At 42.3% G+C, this 22,450-nt stretch overlaps 1 protein-coding gene across 1 annotated transcript in view; it reads right to left on the reverse strand.

Moving 5' to 3' along the window:
• The window catches only part of GNAI2 (G protein subunit alpha i2), a 158,772-nt gene that overhangs the window by 23,012 nt on the left and 113,310 nt on the right, over positions 1-22,450 (reverse strand). The window lies entirely within an intron of this gene.

Below are 22,450 nucleotides of genomic sequence, written 5' to 3' on the forward strand. Positions count from 1 at the left end.
AGCAGCCCTGCTGGATTGGGCCAAAGGCCCAAACCATCCAGCAACCTGCTTCCCACAGTGGCCAATCAAATGCCTCTGGGAAGTCCACAACCAGAAGATGAAGCCATGGTCCTCTCTCCCCTACAACTGGTATTATGAGGCATGCTGCCTCTGAACCTGGAGGAAGAACACAGCCATTGTGGCTAGTAGTCATTGAAAGGCTCCCCTCCCCCATGAATTTGTTTATAGTAATTCCCTTTAACGAGAACAGTGTGAGAACTGCACATAAATCCTAGTAGGAATGGTCAAGCTACAAGACAGGCACATCTAATCTCAGAGCAATCCTTGCATGAAGACGTCTGCCAGTTGTTGTTTTTTTAAGGGAATAAGGCATAATAAGGGAAAGGAAGCCACCACTCCCAGCTGACATGCATTTTTCCTTGCAAAGCATACCATACCAATCTTTCTCAGATTAAAAGAAGGGCATGCTGGATTTTGCAGTTTCTCAAGTCATCATTTCTACTTTAGAAGAGGAGGAGCACTAAGTTCTAAGCATTCTAGGTTTAGAATGACCACAGGAGCACTAAGTTACATCTGGCCAGACTAGTCAAATGACATCCATTTCCTCTGTAAAGCCCATATTCACATCCCAATCTTTCCAGCAGAAAGTCACAAAAGAGTCAAGCTGAGGGATTACATATTCTGCTAACAATGGCAAGATGATTTAGTATTGAAAGCCTGGTAAAGATCGACACTGCCTGTAAGCATGAAGGTAATAGGCATGACAATAGAGATTAAAGCACATAAGCCATCAACTGTAGTCACTATTGTACACATCACAAGTCCACATCACATCAAAGAAAATGAGCATTGGAAATAAAGGGAATCATGAAAAGCAAAGTGGGAGGTTGTGATAACATCAGGAAAATTTGCAGCTGTGATAAAACCAGGCTAAATTTGCAGACGACACCAAACTTTTCTGAGTGGTGAAGACCAGAAGTGATTGTGAGGAGCTCCAGAAGGATCTCTCCAAACTGGCAGAATGGGCAGCAAAATGGCAGATGCATTTCAATGTCAGTAAGTGTAAGGTTATGCACATTGGGGCAAAAAATCAGAACTTCACATATAGGCTAATGGGTTCTGAGTTGTCTGAAACAGATCAGGAGAGAGATCTTGGGGTGGTGGTGGACAGGTCGATGAAAGTGTCGACCCAATGTGTGGCAGCAGTGAAGAAGGCCAATTCTATGCTTGGGATCATTAGAAAAGTTATTGAGAACAAAACGGCTAATATTATAATGCCGTTGTACAAATCGATGGTAAGGCCACACCTGGAGTATTGTGTCCACTTCTGGTCACCGCATCTCAAAAAGGACATAGTGGAAATGGAAAAGGTGCAAAAGAGGGCAACTAAGATGATTGCTGGGCTGGGGCACCTTCCTTATGAGGAAAGGCTATGGCGTTTGGGCCTCTTCAGCCAAGAAAAGAGGCGCCTGAGGGGGAACATGATTGAGACGTACAAAATTATGCATGGGAAGGATAAAGTGTATAGAGATATGCTCTTTACACTCTCACATAACACCAGAACCAGGGGACATCCACTAAAATTGAGTGTTGGGAGAGTTAGGACAAACAAAAGAAAATATTTCTTTCCTCGGCGTGTGGTTGGTCTGTGGAACTCCCTGCCACAGGATGTGGTGATGGCGACTGGCCTGGATGCCTTTAAAAGGGGATTGGACAAGTTTCTGGAGGAAAAATCCACTACGGGTTACAAGCCACGATGTGTATGTGCAACCTCCTGATTTTAGAAATGGGCTATGTCAGATGCAAGGGAGGGCGCCACAATGCAGGTCTCTTGTTATCAAGTGTGCTCCCTGGGGCATTTGGTGGGGCTGCTGTGAGATACAGGAAGCTGGACTAGATGGACCTATGGCCTGATCCAGTGGGGCTGTTCTTATGTTCTTAAAATTGCTGCTGTTAACTCTTGTCATGTCTTATCAGCCTTCTTTCACAGGTGCTTAACCCAAATGCAGAGGAAATATCACTGCCACCATCAGAAGCCATCTTTGTTGCCACACACTTTGAAAACCTGGCATTCATTCCATGATTGGTGTTTTGAAGTATCTTACTCTGGAATACTCTACTTGCTTTGAGGCCATCCTTATTATTCTACCTTCTTGCACCAAGTTAGGTTGGGAGGTCTCAGACTGAGAAAGGAGTACAATTAATCATTTTTACTGCACTTTGCTTTATATAGAATTTCTTATCCAATTCCACAAAAAAGCTCTTTTAACCTACGATGTTTATTCAAGGTAACACAAAACTAATAAGAAGAGTTTAAGATCTGCCTTTTTTGCCCCAAGTCTAGGAAAAGTAATTAGCTATTAATCGGAAGCATTCTGTTTATGCAGATAAGAGTCGTTACTCAAACTGATGGGAGAGTCAACAGATTCTGCTGTTAGGACAGAACTAACAACATGCGTAGGCTGCTTCTATTAGGGAAAAGCAGTTTCAGGAGAGAGCAGTTTAGAGTGGAGAAGCAGGAGGGATGCTTAATCCTTTGTTACCAGCACTCCCAAATGGAAGGCTTCTAGATACATGTTTTCCCTTGCAAATGTGCATCAAACTCCCATGGGAGGATAAGGGACTTTGGCAAAAAGCCTTGCAGCATGGAAGCTTTAGGTTAATTTCCCTGCCATTTCTCTACTCCAATAGCCCCCATGTAAGTGTTTTCTCCAATGGAAATGACTAGAAGGGTTTTATTACATGAATTTTACATGGCAGACACATTTACATGCATTTTAATTTGGCACACACGCAGGAGATTGAAAGATTAGCCCGGTATCTTTGGTTGTTTTTGAGATCAATCTTGGCTAAAGGTATAGAAGCTTACATTATACAGCTGCAGGAATAAGTGTACAGGTCGGGTATAAACACTTTTGAACACTGTATCAGGAAAATTCTAGTCTTTATAAAAATCAGTAGGATTTGCCTTATAAAAAATTTTAAGTTATTTAGGGCCGCAATATGAAGGAAAAGTAAGGAGTTTAAAGCAAGCACAATATACAGAACAAAAGAACTTATATATAAAATTAAGTGCAGAGCTTAACAGAAGTTGCGGTAAGAGCCATTTCAGCTCCCACACTTCTGGGGGCATGAGTGAATTTGTAAACACCTTATTTCTTCTCTCTCTAGCTAAAGACATTTTAACCTTAGAATATATCCTCACATAGCTACAGTACAGCTCAATGATTTTAAACCTTTTTCATCTCATGGCACACAGACAAGGTACTAAAATTGTCAAGGCACACCATCAGTTTTTTTACAACTGACAAAGCGCACCATGCTGTTGGTGTGGGGGGGGGCTCACATGACCCAATGGCTTTACTACACTCACACTTCAATACCTTTAATGGCATATTTAAAATTGGAAAGAATAAATAACATAATAAATAGAACAGCTTTAAAGATGTTAACTTCGAACTTTGGCCTTAGAGACTACCGCTAAAAATTCCGCCACCAAGTTGGTAATAGAAGGGGAATAATCACTAAGAAGAATTGGGAAAGGATCAACAAGGGAAACAGGAAGAGAAGAAAGAAAAGAATCAAGTAGCTGAACCCTGAGATTATGATGAACAGTGCACCGAAGAAGGATATGATCCAGAGTGTCTGGTTCAACTGAACAAAATAAACATAATCTGTTTGAACGAGGAGTTTTAGAAAATCTCCCTCGGTGTAAAGCCGATGGAAAAATGTTCAGTCTCACCAACATAAAAGCCCGTCTTTTACTAGGGTTAGTAGGTTGGGTAAAATAGTTTGCAGGACGGCCAAGAGAAGGGGAAAAACCAAAAAAGAGAGGCGAGCATGTCGGATTTAAGCTAGACAGTAAAATTGTGTACTCTTGCTCCCAAAGTTTGAGTTTAATGAGATGATGTGCTTTTTGAAGGTCCATATCAGCTAAGCGTTCAGGAGAAAGATCTAAGGAAGATAGTTTGGCATCAATGAGTTTAAACCAATTGGATGAAAAAGAATTTTTTAATAACTCTAAGAGAATAGAATTCGAGTGGATATTAAGATGGAGTCTAAGCCAAAACTTAAAAGTAAAAGTCCAAGCTACAGTAGTGGGGAGGGGCTTTACTAATAAATGACCCTCCCCCAAGCTCCTGCAGCACACATACAGACCATTCGCTGCACACCAACGTACCATGGCAGTGGCTGAAAATGGTTGGTATAGCTGATTACATGGAGAGAGATTCAAAAACTTCAGGTTTTACTGCCCTTCATAATCACAATTTGTTGAGTGAAAATCTTTTTATGTATACACATTGGATCATCTTCTCCAGTCACAGATGTAGTGCTTTGCTCAGCATGCTATAAAGGATTGAGATGTTTGTACTGCTCTGCACCATGCTGTCATGCACTGACCCTTCCTGACAGAATCACTGTTGCACTCGGCAGTGTACCTTTTGCATACACAGCGGTACACTGACCTTACATTCTTCTTCTCTTGTAACCACCTTCTAGCAAAATGTCACAAACTTTCCTTTTCAAAGACCATTTAAATGCTGATCTTGTTCTTCATCTTGAGAATGCTGGCAGTTATTGACTTAAGGAAACAGAGTAAACCCCAGAAACTTTTCTAAAGGCAGCATTATTCTACTCAACTCACATATGGAATCCCATCTGCTGACAGTGCCAGTATATGTCACCCTAGTTCAGCTGCTTAATTGGATTATTACAAACAGGCATCATTTAAAGTAAATTACAACCAGGCTAAATCAGGAAATTTGCCATGGTGTAATCCAGGAAGAGTTGTGCTACTACGTGAAGAGGTGAGAAATTTCTTTCAGAAATGGAGACTCAACAGAAAAATCAACAGTGACCACAGGCACCTGGTAGTGCAAACTGAAAGGAAGTGGGAGCAACCTAGCGCCTTCACAACATCGCAGTTCACCCAGTGGAAGGCAGTTCACAGGGAATCAAACACACTTCCATTCCATGACAGAAGCAGGAGGGGGGTCTCACTTTTCCCCCCTAATAGAATCATTATGGACTTTCATCAGACTGAAAGTTTCACTTTAAAGATTGTAGAGTTGAATATGGATCTAAAAGCATGAATTGGAGGAAGGAGGTATGTAGACCCTTTTGACCATGATTCCTGAATAATAAATCAGAACTTTATTCTGATCTGGATCAAACTGGACTTCTTATTCACCAACCAGGCACAGCAACTTCAGACCCACAAGGCAGCTGAGAGGAAGGAAGGGGGAAGGGTCAGACATAGGAATGGTCTTTCTCTGACTACCCCTTTTCCCCCTGTACTGGCCTGCCCAACTTCCACTGCCATGACTCCCATTGCCATCATCCTCTGAAATGAGGCACCACTCCCGAGTTCTCCAAAATACAGAGTACATGTAATTTATCAACATTACAAAAGAGTGTGTCTTCAGAATGCGGAAATTAAGAGCACAAACGGTGGAAGAAACTGAAGAGTAGAATGTGTGGTGAAGAGGAAAGAACTGTATCTACAAGGATGACAGCAAAGTGAGGCAGCTGCTAGACTACGAATGTAGCTGCAGAACAGCTATCAGGCACCATATTTAGAATTTTAAAACCTGAGGGGGTGTAACAGATCTTACTTGAATGATTGATTCACAGATGGTTGATTCTTCGATTCACAGAATAAAACATTTCCTGATCACAGTAGAATACTCCTGATGTATAAAAGTTAACCTCAGAAGATAGGGAGAGTCTCCACTGGGAGAACTAATAGTAGGCTCTTATCTATGAATATATTTGTTTTTAAAATGTCACATGTCCATATCAGCAAAGAGGTCAATGAAGCTGTGTTGATTTATAGCTAGGATATAATTCAGGAGACATGTGCCTGTAGGGAAGTGGTACAAAAGTTCTCTGTAACCACTCAGCCAATATAACTCCAGACTTAGTCAACCCTATTTCATCCTATTTCCCAGGACCAGGCTAATTTCCCCCTCTCCCCTTAACTGATGATCTGAGCGCATCACTCATCTACTATATGACTCCTGGGAATTCTCACGGCACACACAGCAAATACAGGAAGCAATGGCCACAGGCAGGGCTAGTACTGAATAAACTTCTCTTGTCTTCTATGATCACGTGCACTCATGCATAGCACACACAACTCCATTTGAGACTACATTCCAAAGAGATTCTCAGCTTGGCTAACTCATAAGCTTATACAGCAACAGAGAGGAAATGGCAAATAACATTCTGCAAATGGGTTAGAAATGAGAAATATTTCAGAACTAATGTGCACAAATATCCACTAACCGAAGAGTCATTTCCATGTAACCCCTGCTTCCCAATGCTTTGAAAAGCATGTATGACTGGCAAGCCAGGATGTGACTGCACCATGAAGGGAAACGTCTGGGAAAATGGAGGGTTCTATGAGTCTCTCTCATGGAACAATACTTAGAAACATTGAAAAATGGGTTTTATGGCTAGCCTGCCTAAGTAACTGACTTGAATCTATGAGAAAGGCAGTATATAAATACAGTAATAAATAAAGTCATATTGGTTTATAATAATATCCATTGGTTTAATGCTAAAAATAATCCAAATCCTTTATAGCAGCCATTTTCAGCTCACGGCACACTGACAAGGCACTAAAGTTGTCAAGGCACACTACTAGTTTTTAATTACATTATGTTACAATTAATTTAATTAATATAACTAAGGGTACAAGCCTAACCAGGTCTACTCAGAAGTAAGTCCTATTTTGTTCAATGGGGCTTACTCTCAGGAAAGTGTGGTTAGGATGGCAGCCTTAGATCATTACATGACAATGAAAGAAATTCATAAGAAGCTTGGAGAGGGAGGTGTATGTGGTTTCTGGAAAGGTTTTGAGGCAGGTCTGCTCAAACTGTTATCAAGTGATGTGCTCTGATATGCCAAAAAGTGTTGGCAAAGAGAGATGAGATTGAGCACACTGGAGAAATAGAAATGTGCTGTGAGGGACAGTGAGGAGACGTGGCTGAAACAAGTGCAGGATTCACTGGGGTGGGGGAAGAGAGAGAGAGAGAATGGGAGGCACCCTCTGAACTTTGGATGGTGGGGAAGAGGGAGGGGAGGGGCAGAAAGAGAAGGGTTAACTGCAATTATGATGGGGGATGTGTGTGCAGGAGGGGAGGAGGTGGGGGGGAAGAAAAGCATCACTTGCCTGCTCATTTATTCAAGAAAGAGTGCGAACAAGCCTCTGTACGTCTACTCAGAAGTAAGCCACATTATAGTCAATGGGGCTTACTCCTAAGTAAGTGTGGATAGGATTGTGGCCCAGCGCCCTTCCTGCCAAAGCCTTGCCAGGGGAGGTAACGCAGGCAAGGTCACTTTGGGGCATTGCAGATAAGGAAAAGGGTCTCTCCAATCCTTTCCAGCCAGCTGCTTCTGGCTCCTACCTGCTTCCACCTTCAGGTTCGCTCTCACTCTCACTCCCTCCTTCCTCTCGCTGCTTGCCCTCACTCTCTTCACGTTCTGCCCGTTGGGAGCTCTTCCAGGCTTCTCTAGCTGCCTGGCTGGCTGCCCAATCCGCGGGGGGCAGGCACCAGCAACAGCAGGAGCGTTCAAGCCCCTGCGCGGCTGCTCCTTTTTCTCCTGCTGCCGCATGAGGCCCCAAGCCGCCGCTTCTCCCGCACGCACAGCTAGTGCTGCCGCCTGACTCCTTTGACCCGCGGCACACCTGAGGCAGCCTCACGGCACACTAGTGTGCAGCGTCACAGCGGCTGAAAACCGCTGCTTTATAGAGATTAGAGACAAGTTTCTGCTCAAAAGCTCACAATCGAAGTGACGTTCAGACACAAGGCAGAAGGAGAGCAGAGAGAACAGAAAGAGAAAACAGATTTTATTTCATTTTTTAAAGCAGCAGGTAGATTCAGTGACTGGCTAATGCTAGAGATGCCAGTCCACAGAAGGAGTCCTTCTGTTGATTATCGTCATTACAATACTGCCAGCTCATTACAATACTGCCAGCTCACCACATCAAATCAAGAGCATGAAGACTAGAAGCAGCCCACATTCAGGAAGAAAAGGACCAATTTCAAACAGAAATGGGGGCGGGGGTGAGGAACTGGCTGAGCTATAGTACCAGACTTGTCCCAGTTCCAGCACACTAATCCAGGCAACAGCATAAGAAAGCAATGACGTTTCCATTCAGAATACTGAAGTGATGTTGTTTGATGGGAATTTTTCTTTTCTTACCAGAGCTGCCAAGCACAACGATGATAAAATAAAAAATAGGCACTCCTGAGACAGGGGTCTAAGTCTTCTCTGACAAGGGGTATCTGGAAGCACACATTCAAAGCTTTCTTTAAATGGCCACAAAGCAGCCACATCTCAAATGCTGAAGAACAGCAGACTACAAATGGCAGGAAGAAGGAGAGGAAAGTAGGAAGAGGGCTTGCTATTAGTATTAACCATTAGCTAGCATTGTCAAACATGCTCTACAAGCATTTCTTTCATGACCAAATGTCATCAAAAGTAGGCAAGAATCAGGGAACTTCTACTGCCCAACTGTTTTTAGGTTCTTCAAAAATCTCTACTTCTATTCTTCAACAAGAAATATATTATTTCTCAAGGACGGGAACTCAAGTCAAGTGACTGAGACTCGTGTCATGAAAATGTGCTTTTCACTGACTTGTGAGCATGGAAGACTAGGAAAAACACTCAAGTCAAGCGCCCCCTGACTCTGCATTCTTCCCCACGCATGCTGACTTGAGTCTGCCTGTGTCTTGGTGTGCTTGCTTACTGTTTTTGCAGCATGGTAAAACCTCATGGAACCATCGTTCATATCACGCATGCAGCAGGGAAGTTCCAGCCAGGAGGCAGGGAAGGGTTAGTTTTCCTTTTGCATGGACGGGGGGGGGGGGGGAGAGGTGGGAGTGAAATCTTTTGCCCATCTCTGATAGAAAGAAAAGAACCAATGATCATTGGACAAAGGATGGGCAAGTTCTGATACTTTCTTTGGCTGAGGTAGGGCAAAAGGAGGAGCCCAAGGGAGTTCTTGCCTTATGATTAACTGAAGAAGCCCAGGGAGGGGGAGGGAGGTAGGAGAAAGGTCTTTTGCCCATCACTGAAAGAACAGATGATCATTGGACGCAGGATGGGAGGTTCAATATTTTCTTTGGCTGAAGTAGGGCAGGAGGAGGAGTCCAAAGGGGTGCTTGCCTTACAACTGACTGGAGAAGAGGGGGAAGGGGGAGGAGGCAGGACAGTGGGGAGGCAGTTCATAGCGATCACCTTTCCACTGCACAGCTCCATTGTTACTTGGCAGGAAGAACCCTCATTGAATGACCGGCTACAGTGCGACTATTTCTAAGTAGAGCTGCCAAGGATCAGGTCATTCTGGTAAGCCTTGCAGCTGCTGCACATGACCCCCCTCCCTCTTGCCGCTTTTGTCCCTGCACTCTTGCAGTCCCTCCCACCCCCGCCCCCTTGTTTAAAGATGGGCGGGGACAGCAGGGGAGAGTTTAAAGAGAACTCCAACACATGCACACCTCTTGACAGCAGCCCCATTTCTTCTATGTCTGGGTTTTTAAATGGGGCAACTCAACTCGAGACATTTAGAGTCGCGAAAGAGCGACTTGGCATGTGCCCATTTTATGACTCATTTTTGCAGGGGGGTGGTGACCCTAGACTCGACTAACACTGTGCTGGATTTTTCCATCCCTGCTATTTCTGCACAACAAGGAAAGCCCAAGCCAAGTCTCTGCTATTAAGCTGTGGTCCTACTGACGCATGGATTTTTTTTTAATTGGGGGAGGGGATAAAAATTTCCCTTTAGTGTGCATAGCCTCTAATTTTCCCCTGCTGCAATTTTAAATTCATGTCATTACAAATTACTGCTAAACAAAGGTAGTGACAGGAAATGCATCATTTCCCTTATACACATATCTGTGTAGTGAAGAGCCCTGCCTTTCCTCCTTCCCAGCAGCACTCAAGATGGCAGGGATACAGACACAGGTTCTCTCCTTTTGAGTGCCCTCTTACAACAAGGCACATATGCATGCTTTCTTGAAGTTGGGCTTCTCTCTTCCTTTCTTTCCCAATCAAACATACAACAACAAGAAGGTACACAGCTCTGCCCAGGGCTTGGAAAAATGGGGGGGGGCACACTTTTCACCCAGGAGGGAGGTTCAAGAAATAGTTCACATGTGCCTTTCTAACAATGAATTTCAATGGGAAAAGGAGGGGAAAGGAGAATGGCAAGCAACACATAAGCCATGAGAAAATGTCACATCAGGAAGCATAGGCCTTTTCACTTCCTTTGGATGAAACCAGCTGCAATTACAACTTCACACCATGCTGTTGGACTTCTTCCCCACCCCTACACTCCACACCAATTGCAACTCCAACCAGGAAAATATAATTGCACAGAACCACAAGTTTCCTGCCATAAACTATGGGAGAATCTCTGAGTCATGTATGCAAAAAACAAAGGAAAAGGCAGAGACCTCCTATTTGTCTCAAGGAAAGCTTACTTGACACACACATTGCCCTGAACTGACCACTTTATGGTGAATATACTAAAAATACAGCTGCCATCGTCACTGCTCTACAAAGTACAGTAATGTTCAAACAAGTCCTCAAAACTGTAGATTATCAGATAACCAATTGGTATGGTTCATCATTCAAAATGTTGAAGGATCATCTCTGCCTTTATCACAGTCAATATTTATAGATTTTTGTCTTTTGAAATCCATGGCAGCTATTAAAGCATCAAATAATCCAATCTCAAAATTCAACAAGACCTGCTGAGGAGAGTGCCTAACAAACAAAGAAGTCGAAGAGTCAAATCATCAGCCATGAACTTGGATGGTTTGCAATAGTTTGGTAACATAAGCTAGATGATCAAATTTTAAAATGAAGTGAAATGTGTAAACTCCGTCTGCTCTTGTGTCTTAAAACAGGTGCCCAACACGAATATTTAGGAAAAAAGAGCCTTTTCTGTCCATCGTAATCTTCATGAAAAGCTACCTGTTAACTTTAGTTATCTTAGGCTGTTATTAAGGGCACAAGAGAGGGTATGTAAAAATACTAAAATGTCACAGCCAATATGTTAACGTTCTTAGGCATTCTACGAGCTCAGCTCCATTGCAAGAACCCTTCTGTTCCTCCAACGCTTCTCAAAACAAAGTTAAAACCCTGAGTTAATTTTTAAAGTTTTGCAGCTATTTTTATTAAATTATTTGGGCCTTTTAGTCATATAATTCATATCAAACACTGGCTATCAAGAAAACAGTAATAAGACAGATTAGTTTCTCAGCACAGAACAGTTCCAACTAAGCATGTTTTCACTGCTAAGGAAGAAAGTTAGATGGACTCAAGTTATTGTGGCTGAGTAAGATGAGGAAGGTTCAACTACGCAAGATTTTCAGGGTGATAACAGGCAACTAACAAGCTTACTGTGCAAATTACTGTGCAAATTGAGTCCCTTCAGGGAGAAAGGCGGGGTAAAAATAAAGTATAATAATAATAATAAAGTATAATAATAATTCTAGACATACTTGCTTGAATACATCTCACTAAGTTCAATGATACTCCCTAGTGATTAGCATCATAACCACAGTTTTCCAACGGCTACATGTAAGGAAAGGGTTAATATTACAGTAAAGTAATATAGTATATGACAGCCAGGATGGTTTAGCGGTCTGGGAGTTAGGTCTCGAAGACCCAGGTTCAAATCCCTGTTCAGGCAAGGATGATTTTGGACTAGTCCTTAGACTCACCTACCTCACAGGGGTGCTATAAGGACAAAAGAAAGAGAGGAACTATGCATACCACCCTGAGTTCCTTGGAGGAAGGGTGGTATAAAAATATGACAAAAATTAGTATTTAGTACTACGTGATAAAAGAGAACATTCTGAAATTATGACATCTATAGTCCCAAACAACTACAGGAGCCACAGTAAAGGAGGAGTACTATGCCTACTTACAGACAGAAATTTCAAAAATGGCACAGTCACTGGGGAATATTGCTGATCACCAGTACTTTCAAGGACACTAGGTGACATGTGATCCCAGTCTTTGCACAATGCTTCCAACCTTTACAACTGCAATGCGTTACAGTTTCCAAGCAACCATAAAAACTTGGGAAACTGAGTTCACTGCAGCTAAAGGCCAAGCTACATGTCAACAGAGGAGATTTGTACCTAACCTTTTGAATCCACCTCAGTCTCCGAGTAATGGCTGTGGCTGGAAAGGCCCAAAGAAGGCACACATGTGATATGTGAGCTTGGGCAGAATGCAGAAACAAGAATAAGTGTCCTTTCTCAAGCTTTATGTTACAATGACTTTGTTAAGTGAGGAAGCAAACTGGAAAGAGGATCAACATGTGTTGGCACATTTCCTGGACTTGCCCACACATTCAAACTGTCTGGGTAATGTGTGCAGAAAGCTTAAAAAAAGATTTCAGTGCTTTGATAAAGCTGCCCAAACCATTGAATTCCTAGAGCCTCTTCCCCCAAATGTATAAAGGCAGGCAAAATAATGTAGTCAGAATATAAAAAGCAACAGCAGACACTCATTGCCACAATAAAGTTCTTCCAGGAAACTACTACAATTACAATATTCTGAGATACCCAACTGATTATAGTTCTGATCACACCATCACAAAATATGCTCAAGACCTATTGGCTAAATCTTAAACAAGGCTTGCACAGTTTGTAACTCCAATGCATTTATTACAAAAAGGGTAGCAGCAGGAGGAGAAACTACTGTACATGTCACTTCCTTACTTATATGGAAGAGCAAAAGGGAACCTGGAGAACTGAAACAAGAATCATGGGAACTTTTATAATTAGACTACGCAGTATCTGTATCTGGTCCTTCAACTGACAAGGACCAAAAGGAACTCTTGAAAATCAACAGAATAATAAATGAAAAGAACGTCCCCTAATAGACCTGCCCCTAGCAAAAAGACAAGTGATTTGTAGCCTGAAAAGTGCCCTTTTGTTTGATTTTCCTGCATGAACCTTTACAGCAAGTACTTTCAGGCAGTAGACCACACAATTAAACAAAGAGATAAAATCAAGGATAAGTGGCAGATTGTGAACACCCTCCATGTGGTATATATCTATTAAAATATCCTAAATAGTATTTTTTTTTCTTCTTTCTTACTCTATTTCTTCTTTCTATAAAAGATAATCCAAACGGTTTTTCAACCCACAGAGTTTCATACCAACACTCATTTTTCTTTTGGTTTCCATTTTAAAATTACGGGTCTTCAGAAAAGATGGTAAATGAGCAGTGTATCTGTATTGTAAATTGTCAAGCACATAATGCCAGATTAGTGGAAAGAGATTGATCTGACAATTTGCTTTAGTTACCCAATCGATCCATAAAGTAAGGTCTTATCTCCAGCACTGTGTCCTGGGTAGCCAGGACAACGAATGCACCATGAAGAGAAACTTCTGGAGAAATGGAGGATTCTATGAGTTTCTGTCAGAGTAAAACTTGTAAAAATCCCACTTTAAAAAATTGGGTTTATGGTCAGCCTGCCTATGAAAACTACCTTGATTCTACATGACTCTAGTTCATGAGTCTTTGAGAAAGGCAGTATATAAATCCTTAAACAAACACTTTAAGAAGGATGTAGATAAATTGGAATGTGTTTAAAGGAGAGTAGCAAAGTTAGTCAGGGGACTGAGATACACATCCTGTGATGAAAGGTGGAAGAAACTGGGTGGGTTTACCCTGGAGAAGATTGAAGGTGGCTATGTGAGCACCCTTCAAATATCTAAAGCCCAATCATTTCCCAGTTGCCATACATGGAAGGAAGGGCAGAAAGGGCAAAGCGGCTGTTTATACATGCATGGATCTTCAAGACTGCCAATGCAAGTGTTTTTGGTACACCAGTAAAACAAAAATCTTGTAGGAAGGTAGTTTAATGTGCCAGAGAAGCAACCTAGGCATACTGTTGAGCCGCCCTTCACATCCCTCCCTTTTCTTCTGCTTCTTCCCTGTATGATAGCTGGTAAGCCCTTTGGGCAGGGACTTGTCCACTTGTACTCTGCAAAGTACCACACACACTGATGGACTATCAACACAAAAAATAGTCTACCCTTTCTACCAGCAGCCCTAGGCTCAAAGCAGCTCTCCCAGCTGGCTGGCCTTTAATTGGACAGAGCAAGTTCATCCAAGTTCTTTCCAAAAGGACACCAAAAAAAGATTCCTTTCTACTCCTATTCTAAAATGGAAAGACAAGTAGCTGTGGAAATGCCTACTCAAAATCCTCACTAGCAATTTCAAGGGCAGTATCACTGTATTAGACTGTCAACCAGCTAAACAAGGAACATGAAATATTATTCACAGGCAGAACAACAGGAACTGAGGGGGTGGCTACTTCAGACCAGTTATTATAAGGCAAAGTCTCTGCTCATACAGTCAAGTGCGTTGGGGAAGTTGTACCAAAGAGATTCCAAAATGGGATTTAATGAGAGAAAATATGGAGAAAGTGTTTATTTTGGTATTTTGCAGAGGTTCCCTCCTTTTCCCAAGTTAGATTTTCTTTTAAAATACAAAGGAAGAGAACAACAGAGGGATACTCAAAATTGCTGCTCTCCAACAGCAGCACATAAGACAAAGGTGTGTGCTGATCAGCCAGGCTTAGCACAACATTCTGAAAATGGTCCAGAGTTAAAGGTGCCTTCCTATACCAGCAATCCAAATCAGGTGAAGACCTCAGTTCAACCCCAGGCACTAAGGTGAAAAGCGCACTTGGGTTGTGAATGAGGAAGTGGTCAAGAGCTGTAGGACTCTGGAAAGGTAACTTCTGAAGAACAGTAGTTATAGGTAAGCAAGTTTGTTTTCTTGTTTGAGTGGTTCCAAGTCGTCAGGTATATGAAAAATCTGCTTCTCTACTTCTGTCAAGAAAATCTATCAACATTCCCAGTCTTTAGCCTTTATAGAGGATCATGCCATAAAACCTTAAAAGTACAGCAGGATTTCTGGGTTCTTTTGCAGTAAACTAAGAGAGCTACCTTTTCTGGAATTTGTCACTATGAAAAGAAGATTTGCATCTATCCAAACTGCACTGTTTCTGAATGTATTAGCTACTAATACAACAGGACCGGTAATCCACATGAATATATCTAATTAGAAGTCATATGCACTGAACAAATAGCCAACAAGAAATCTAATGTGGTGATTTTGAAATACACAAGTTTACAAAATGCATAACTGAGCCAGTCTTGACCTCAAGAGCCTGCAACGAGTTAAAAGATTTCTATCCCATCTTTCCACTCCACCCCCAGTTTGCCCAAGATGGCATGATAGTCTTCGCTCTGCAAGGCAACATGAGAAAGAACACCACCAGTCTCTGCAGCATTCATTAACTACTAGACAGTGACAAATAAAACAATGCTTTCAAAGAATACAACTTCTTTTGACTTTTTCTCAAGACTACATAGGTTTTAGGTGAATTATGCACATCTCTTATGTTCCCCACATTTCTTAGGCAGGGGACTTCAATTTAGCCAAGAAATCAATTTCTTTGATTACCTCATCTTGCAACACAAAGTTTAGCGTAACATACACTAATAGCAAGAGTTGCTCAGCTTCCCCTCCCCAACCAGGTGTCGCTAAATGTTTGCCTTCAAAGAGTTAGAAAGGAGAATAAAATACGTATGCAGTGATTCTCAAACTCAGAGGCCCTAGAGCAGTGGTTTTCAAACTCGGGGATTGCAACGCCCCAGCCAGAGAAGCATGGCCTCTGCACCCTTAAGGGGTGGGGAGGGGGGAAGGCAGCGATGAGATCACCAGAATCATGTCGCTGTTGAGGGTGCCGGGGCTTGCTTCCACTTACCAGAGGCTGGAGCAGGCTCCTGGGGGTGCAGGGAGCTCTAAGCCAGTCCCCACAGGGATCCTTGAAGCCCACAGACACTTAAAATAACTATTGCAACCTACTTCCAGTTTTTGTTTTGACAATTTGCACACTTCAGGAGGCTCTGCAGAGGCTGGCACGGGGCTCCCTGCATCCCCGGGAGCCTGCTCCAGCCTCTGTAAGCCTAAGCAAGCCCCTGCGCCCCTCGACAGTGACGTGATTCTGGCGATCGCATCACTGCCTCCCCTGAAAGAACTTAGAACAGGCCTCAAATTCCCAGAGAGTTTGAGAACTACAGCCCTAGAGGCACATGACACATTGGTGTGTCGTGCATGGTCTGCAGGTGTGCCATGGGAATTTGGGGAAGGGTCAAACTCCCCCATGATTAACCACAGAAAGTGCCCTGTGCACCTTAACAGGACAGATTACATCAGCATTGGCCTCTCCTTTCAGTGCCACTACAGCATACTCAGTGGTTTGAAAGTGCTTAGAGAACACAGGGGAACATTTCGCAGGGCGACAGTAATAATCCTTTCAGGTCGCACCTCTTAGAAGTGAAGAGACAAGTTACTGAAAGAAAACTCAAGCACCACCTTGAGGAAAGCAGCCAATTATGACTATAAAACTCGTCTCCAGGACCTCGCATGCAATGGGGCGGGGAGAGAGGAGAAGTGGTTTCCCAGTGTCATAATATTTAGGGAGAAGTTAAAACAAAAAGCAAAGCCAGTCCAAAAGGAGGAAATGTATGTGCATTCGGAATAGGAAAAAAAAATAGTATCTCCCGATATCGGCAAACTTAATAAAGCTAGGATAACATTTTCAATCTCGAGAACAAACTGCCAATTTTAAATTGCCAAGTGGCCATTCCCAGCAGCAGGCATGTGCATGTCCATGATCATAAAAGCCTGACATTCATGTTAGCCATGAACATTCTTTGTCAGGCAAATGAGCACCGACGTAGCACAAGGGTGCTCTGCTCTCCTCCCTTCAGACTGGCAGTAGCACTAAGAGCAGCATGGAAGACAATCCCCTCCACCAGTCCAACACTGTTGGCTCTGCTTTATAGCTACCCCTCCCCATGCCCTTAGCCAGTCACTCCCTTCTCCTAGGAAACTTCTTTTGGACAGGAGTACCTTATCTTTAAAAGGCCCTTTTAAGTCCCTTATCTTTATCTTTTTGATTATAGAATTCTCCCCATACAAGGCAATAGTATCTCAATTTCTCAGCCAAAATTCAAACCCAAGGGTGATGGAAGTGGCGTACTTCAGATGCATTGTTTATTCATTCTATAGAAGTGAAAGTCAATATGGTTCAGGAGATTAGACAAGTCAACTACCAGGTAAGTTGCCACCTTTAACTCTCTATCTTTAAAATGGGACTCTGTTGCCTGCTTCATAGGGGCTGTTGGGAAGACAAACAAAATGAAAGCTGCTGATCAGTTGGCACAATAGACATGCTATATAACGCCAGGCAAAATATGATATATTCTCACTCTGCTATGCACTGAGGTTGGAAGCAAGCTATAGTCAATTTATTTCAAAATAAAGAGACCAGGATAATTTGAATGAATGCATCAATCTACCAAGGTAGCCCCAGGAATAGGATGCAGATTGCAAAAGCCTACATCAAAAACAGTGCATCTTATCTTGATTAAGAAGTTTAATTTTCCAGAAACACTATATCTCCTAGCACCCAGCACTCAATTTCCATCCATAAAGCAACAGAACAAAATTAACAATGTTGATCATGATTCCCAGTGGTCTCCCCACAGAAAACTGCTACCATTTACAGCTCCTCTGGGTTGATGTTAACACTGTCCTTTGTTTGATATACAACAACTTTCATACAAGTAAACAGATGAAAACCAAGCAACAAAGGGAATTATTTGCCTGTTTTATTAATATCACCAGAGCTATCAATGTGATCAGGCACCATGGGTTCAGAGATTGCCTGTTACTAGGGATAATCTGCAGATGAGCTCCATTTAGCTTTACCTATTTATTTGTCTCCATTTGTTTTGTCTCCTGTATTGCCAGCACTGCAGCCTGAGCTGTGATGTTAGACAGAGCCATGCTGTTTCCCTAGCACTGTTTATCAGCCCCAGCTCCTTGTCTGACATTTCCTGTTCACGTACAGGCCTGCTGATCACAAACTCTAGTTTGAGTCCATAGATACAGTACTTCAGTTCAGGCAGTTTTCCAGTTTCAGCTGATCTGATTAGCTTAACAGGCATACTGCTGCTCTGTCATTTCTCAGGTAAAAAAAGTAAAAAGCAAAAATAATTTCCATAAAAGGGACAGTACCAAAAACTCTTAATCGGAGCCATTTGCAAGCCATTCCCTGAAGTGCACATGGGAGCCTTCAAATTATGAAATCCCTGTTTCCTCCCACATGCATCTTAACAATGGCCCTCCAGACTCCCTTTAGGCATTCTTTACCCATCTTGGGCATTTGCCTTGGCAAAGGAAGGTAGGGTATAAATTTTTTTAATGAATCTTTGCCAGAACTGGAGCACAGATCACCTCTCCAATACAATCCCTATTCTCAGAAGGACTTTTATAACCACTAAGAAAAGTGATAATTTTAATCTTTCTATTAACAACACATTTTTGGCTGAATTAATTAGGTGTATGTCACTCTTTGTGACCTCTTTCTAATGTAGAGAGCACCCTGCTGTAACTCTGCACCTTGGTTTGGCTTTTCCTTTGTTTGTAACTTAGTCTTCTATTTCTCTTGTTTCCTCTTCAGTTTCCCCTCCAATCCTCCTTTCCTCCAAGCAATCTCCCAGTTTTAAAGGCACTAATGCCCCTTTGTCCACAGCAAATTCTTCTCTTTTCCTTTTGCATGTCAAGTTCCCCTCTCCTTTCAGGAAGTTAAACTTGTTCCTTAATGTAGTTAGCAAATGAGTTGTTTTACTGAAGTTCATACTTGATCTCCCATTTCTGTTATTGTATGTTTAGTCCCACAGTAAATATTACTGTGTTAGACTGAAATATAGGTGTATCTAGTACTTATTAAATACCAAGTTCTACTTGGTGCATTACAAGTGAACTGAACAAGTTCATAGCACACGTGCTTTGCCCCCTGGGTGTGCATGTGTCTTAATACCTGTGTCTTAAGGCAGGTGCTATAACACTACACACTTCACAATGCTGGTAAACAGAAGAGTTTGGGGCAGTGGCGAGGTACTGCCCCTAAAGGAAAATTTTCTCACTTCATATCTTTTCACCTGGCACTCAGCCCCAAAACATGTTGATCCACATCACCTATCTAATCATAACAAAAGGTGAGGTTGTCACATAGACTCTTAACATTTGAAACATCTCAGCATCTTGGAGCAGAATCAGATAAGGTTGCCAGCTTTAAGAACATAAGAATAGCCCTGCTATATATCAGAGCAAAGGTCTAGGTCATCTGGCCTATTTCCCACATTTTCCACCAACCAAATGCCTCAGAGAAATTCAGCAGCATGAAAGGAAGTTCCCCTCTACATATACACTGCTGCCCCCAACAGCTGGTATTTACTGGCATACTTGAATGCATGAATATACAAAGCTATCTTATATAAAGTCAGGACGCTGCTGGTTCTTAATGAGATTTTTAAGTGCTCATTAGATTTAGGAGTCTTTTAATATTTATATTTTTAAAAATTTGTTATGTTTTTTATCATGCGTAGAAGCAGCTTTGAATGCCATGAAAGAGATAAAGCATATGCATATATGTATGTATGTATGTATGTATGAATGAATAAATATGCATTGTGTTGTCTATGCTAAATGACATAATTTTGAGACATAAAATTTTGCACGGGAAGGATAGAGTGGATAGAGAGATGCTCTTTACAATCTCACAAAACACCAGAACCAGGGGACATCCACTAAAATTGAGTGTTGGGAGAGTCAGGACAGACAAAAGAAAATATTTCTTTACTCAGCGTATGGTTGGTCTGTGGAACTCCTTGCCACAGGATGTGGTGATGGCATCTGGCCTAGATGCCTTTAAAAGGGGATTGGACAAATTTCTGGAGGAAAAATCCATTACGGGCTACAAGACATGATGTGTATGTGCAACCTCTTGATTTTAGAAATGGGCTATGTCAGATGCAAGGAAGGGCACCAGGATGCAGGTCTCTTGTTATCTGGTGTGCTCCCTGGGGCATTTGGTGGGCCACTGTGAGATACAGGAAGCTGGAACAGATGGGCCTATGACCTGATCCAGCAGGGCTGTTCTTATGCAGCAGATCAAAGATTCAAATGCTCATTTTTCACCCCTGCTCTTTTTGAGCAGGTTCTTTTGAGTGTTGCATGGAATTGAACCTGGGACTTTCCCTATGCAGGGAGTGAACTTTGCCCTTCCGCCAAAACTCCCAAAGTGCTAACCCAGTGTTTCCCAAACTCCTACAAGGGAGTTGGAAGCATTGTAAGTTGCTACAGAGGAGGGGGAAAGGCAGCAATGTGATCCCTAGGACTGTGCTGTTGCAACCCATAGTTTGGGAACCACTGTGCTAACCAATTCCTTTAACTGCCTATTTACCAGGTAAGATTTTCATGTTTTTTGGCATCACACCCTGTGGAAAACCTCATCCTTCCAATGTCCTGATTTTCAGAAACAGCTACATTTGTCTCTGTGAATGTGTGTAATTTGCCTCCTTTCACCCTCAAATAGAAGAATCCGCAAGGACTGACAGCCAGGGAGAAGAGTATAGAGTACAACTGCACTGGATTAAGAGACACTTTTCCTATCTCTTGAGCCACTTGCTCCCCCGCTGGAGAAAGGGACACAGCAGTAAAGAGACAGAAGATGCAGTTTCCATAGCAGGAATTGTGTCTGCTACATTCTGTTCAAAACTAAAGGCTCTATCATTATAGCTCTTGTCACTCTCCCTCCCTCCCTCCCACTCATTTTTTATTGAGGATTCAATTGCATCAAATCACTGGTAACAGCAGCTTCCACACGTGTGCACAGGCAGCCTGGGAACAAAGAGGCATATCTTGGGCCACGCAGCTATACAGCAGCATGACCCATTTAGTTTTTGCAGGCTGCTGATGGGGGGGGGGGAATAGCCAGGGGAGCTTAGTGCAAATTCTAAAGGGCTGTGTGAAGGGCCAGGGAAATTCTGCATCCTGTTACAGATTTCTTTGTCTTGATATTGTAGTTTAACATACAACATCAGATAAAATCAATGCATGTCCCTTAATAGGCTCAGGCAATACAGTATTCATAAGTCTAAGACACAAGTCTAAAACGTCACAATTGAGCTGATTTGTGTGTGTTAAGGAGCCACAAGCTGAACCAAGTGAAATTAAAAGTGCTATTCAAGAACCTAGTACACCGATTTCAGCTATATCTCTTGTCCTTCCTATAATAAACTGTGGGGAAGCCAGATACTTTCCCTACAAGCTGAGGTGGCTTGTTTTACACAGCTTGTCAGATGGACCATTTTACAGCACTTACGCAATGCGTGACGCTCAGAACAGCAGAACTCTTCCAGGCTATGTGATGGATATTTCCAACAGCTAGCTTGGTGGTCTGTTGGAGACAATACCATTATATTGCAAGGTAGTGTTCGCTTGCTGCTGAATTGAGCCAGTGACAGATGAATTCAATAATGGAAGCAGCAGCAGCTATGAGATTGGCAAAAGAACCTTGTAACAGAGTAATGAGTTGTGTATGCACATTTCAAAATAAGATTTTCTTCTCTTAAACACACACATTGTTGTGGCAGCATGGATAGCTCTCCTATAATTTTCCCCATTTCCATGGGTGCATGGTTTTTATGTATCACAAAATGACATGTTGCACTGAAATCTGAGAAACCATTTTACAGATGTGAAAGATTTCAAACCAGTAAAAATGCAATTAAGCCTGAACAAAACTGCACAAGAATAGGCCCACACCAAGCCAAAATTCTATCCACTTAATCAGCTTTACCAAGGGAACATTTCTTTTCTCTGTTAGCTGGAGACCCAAAGCCACAACTTCAAAAAGGAAGCATGCCTCCAAGTCTAACATACAATATCAACAATTGAATGGAAACTGTGTGGATGGGTCTTGCCCCTGAATGAAGTATACCAGGTTTTTCCTCACAGGAGCAAACCATTCTGCAGCAGCTCAGTTCTTCCAATTGAGCTTTAACCAGCCTGGTCATTAAACCTCACAAAATCTACCAGCCTGCAAAAATTCTTACTTGCCTGCTGCCTGGTGGGGGGGGGGGGGAAAGAGACTTACCTGTATTGCTGGCTATAGGACTGTTTTAAAAAATATGTTTTTCAAATTAACCAATCTCTATGTGCAGCAGCAGTTTCATTGTGCCATAGGGTCAATTCTTGGTATATTCTAAAGAAAAAAACATTAACCGGAAAAGTTGGCCACTGGGAACATTAGCAGAGCTTCAAGGTGCAGCAAAAATGTTTTGTTTTTAAAGTTTAAAGCCCTGAATAAGCTACCTGCTCATCTAGTATCCAAAGTCCCCAATGATGGTCAGATGAGTGGTTAAAAACAAGACTGTGTCAAACATCAAAATAAAGTGAATTGATTTTCCAGATTCTGTCCTATTGATTTACGTACACTCTGTATAATCTCTTCTGTATAGGGTACTGGTATCCAGGATCAGGACAA

This window comes from Tiliqua scincoides, chromosome 2 (assembly GCF_035046505.1).
Source record: "Tiliqua scincoides isolate rTilSci1 chromosome 2, rTilSci1.hap2, whole genome shotgun sequence".
NCBI lineage: Eukaryota > Metazoa > Chordata > Lepidosauria > Squamata > Scincidae > Tiliqua > Tiliqua scincoides.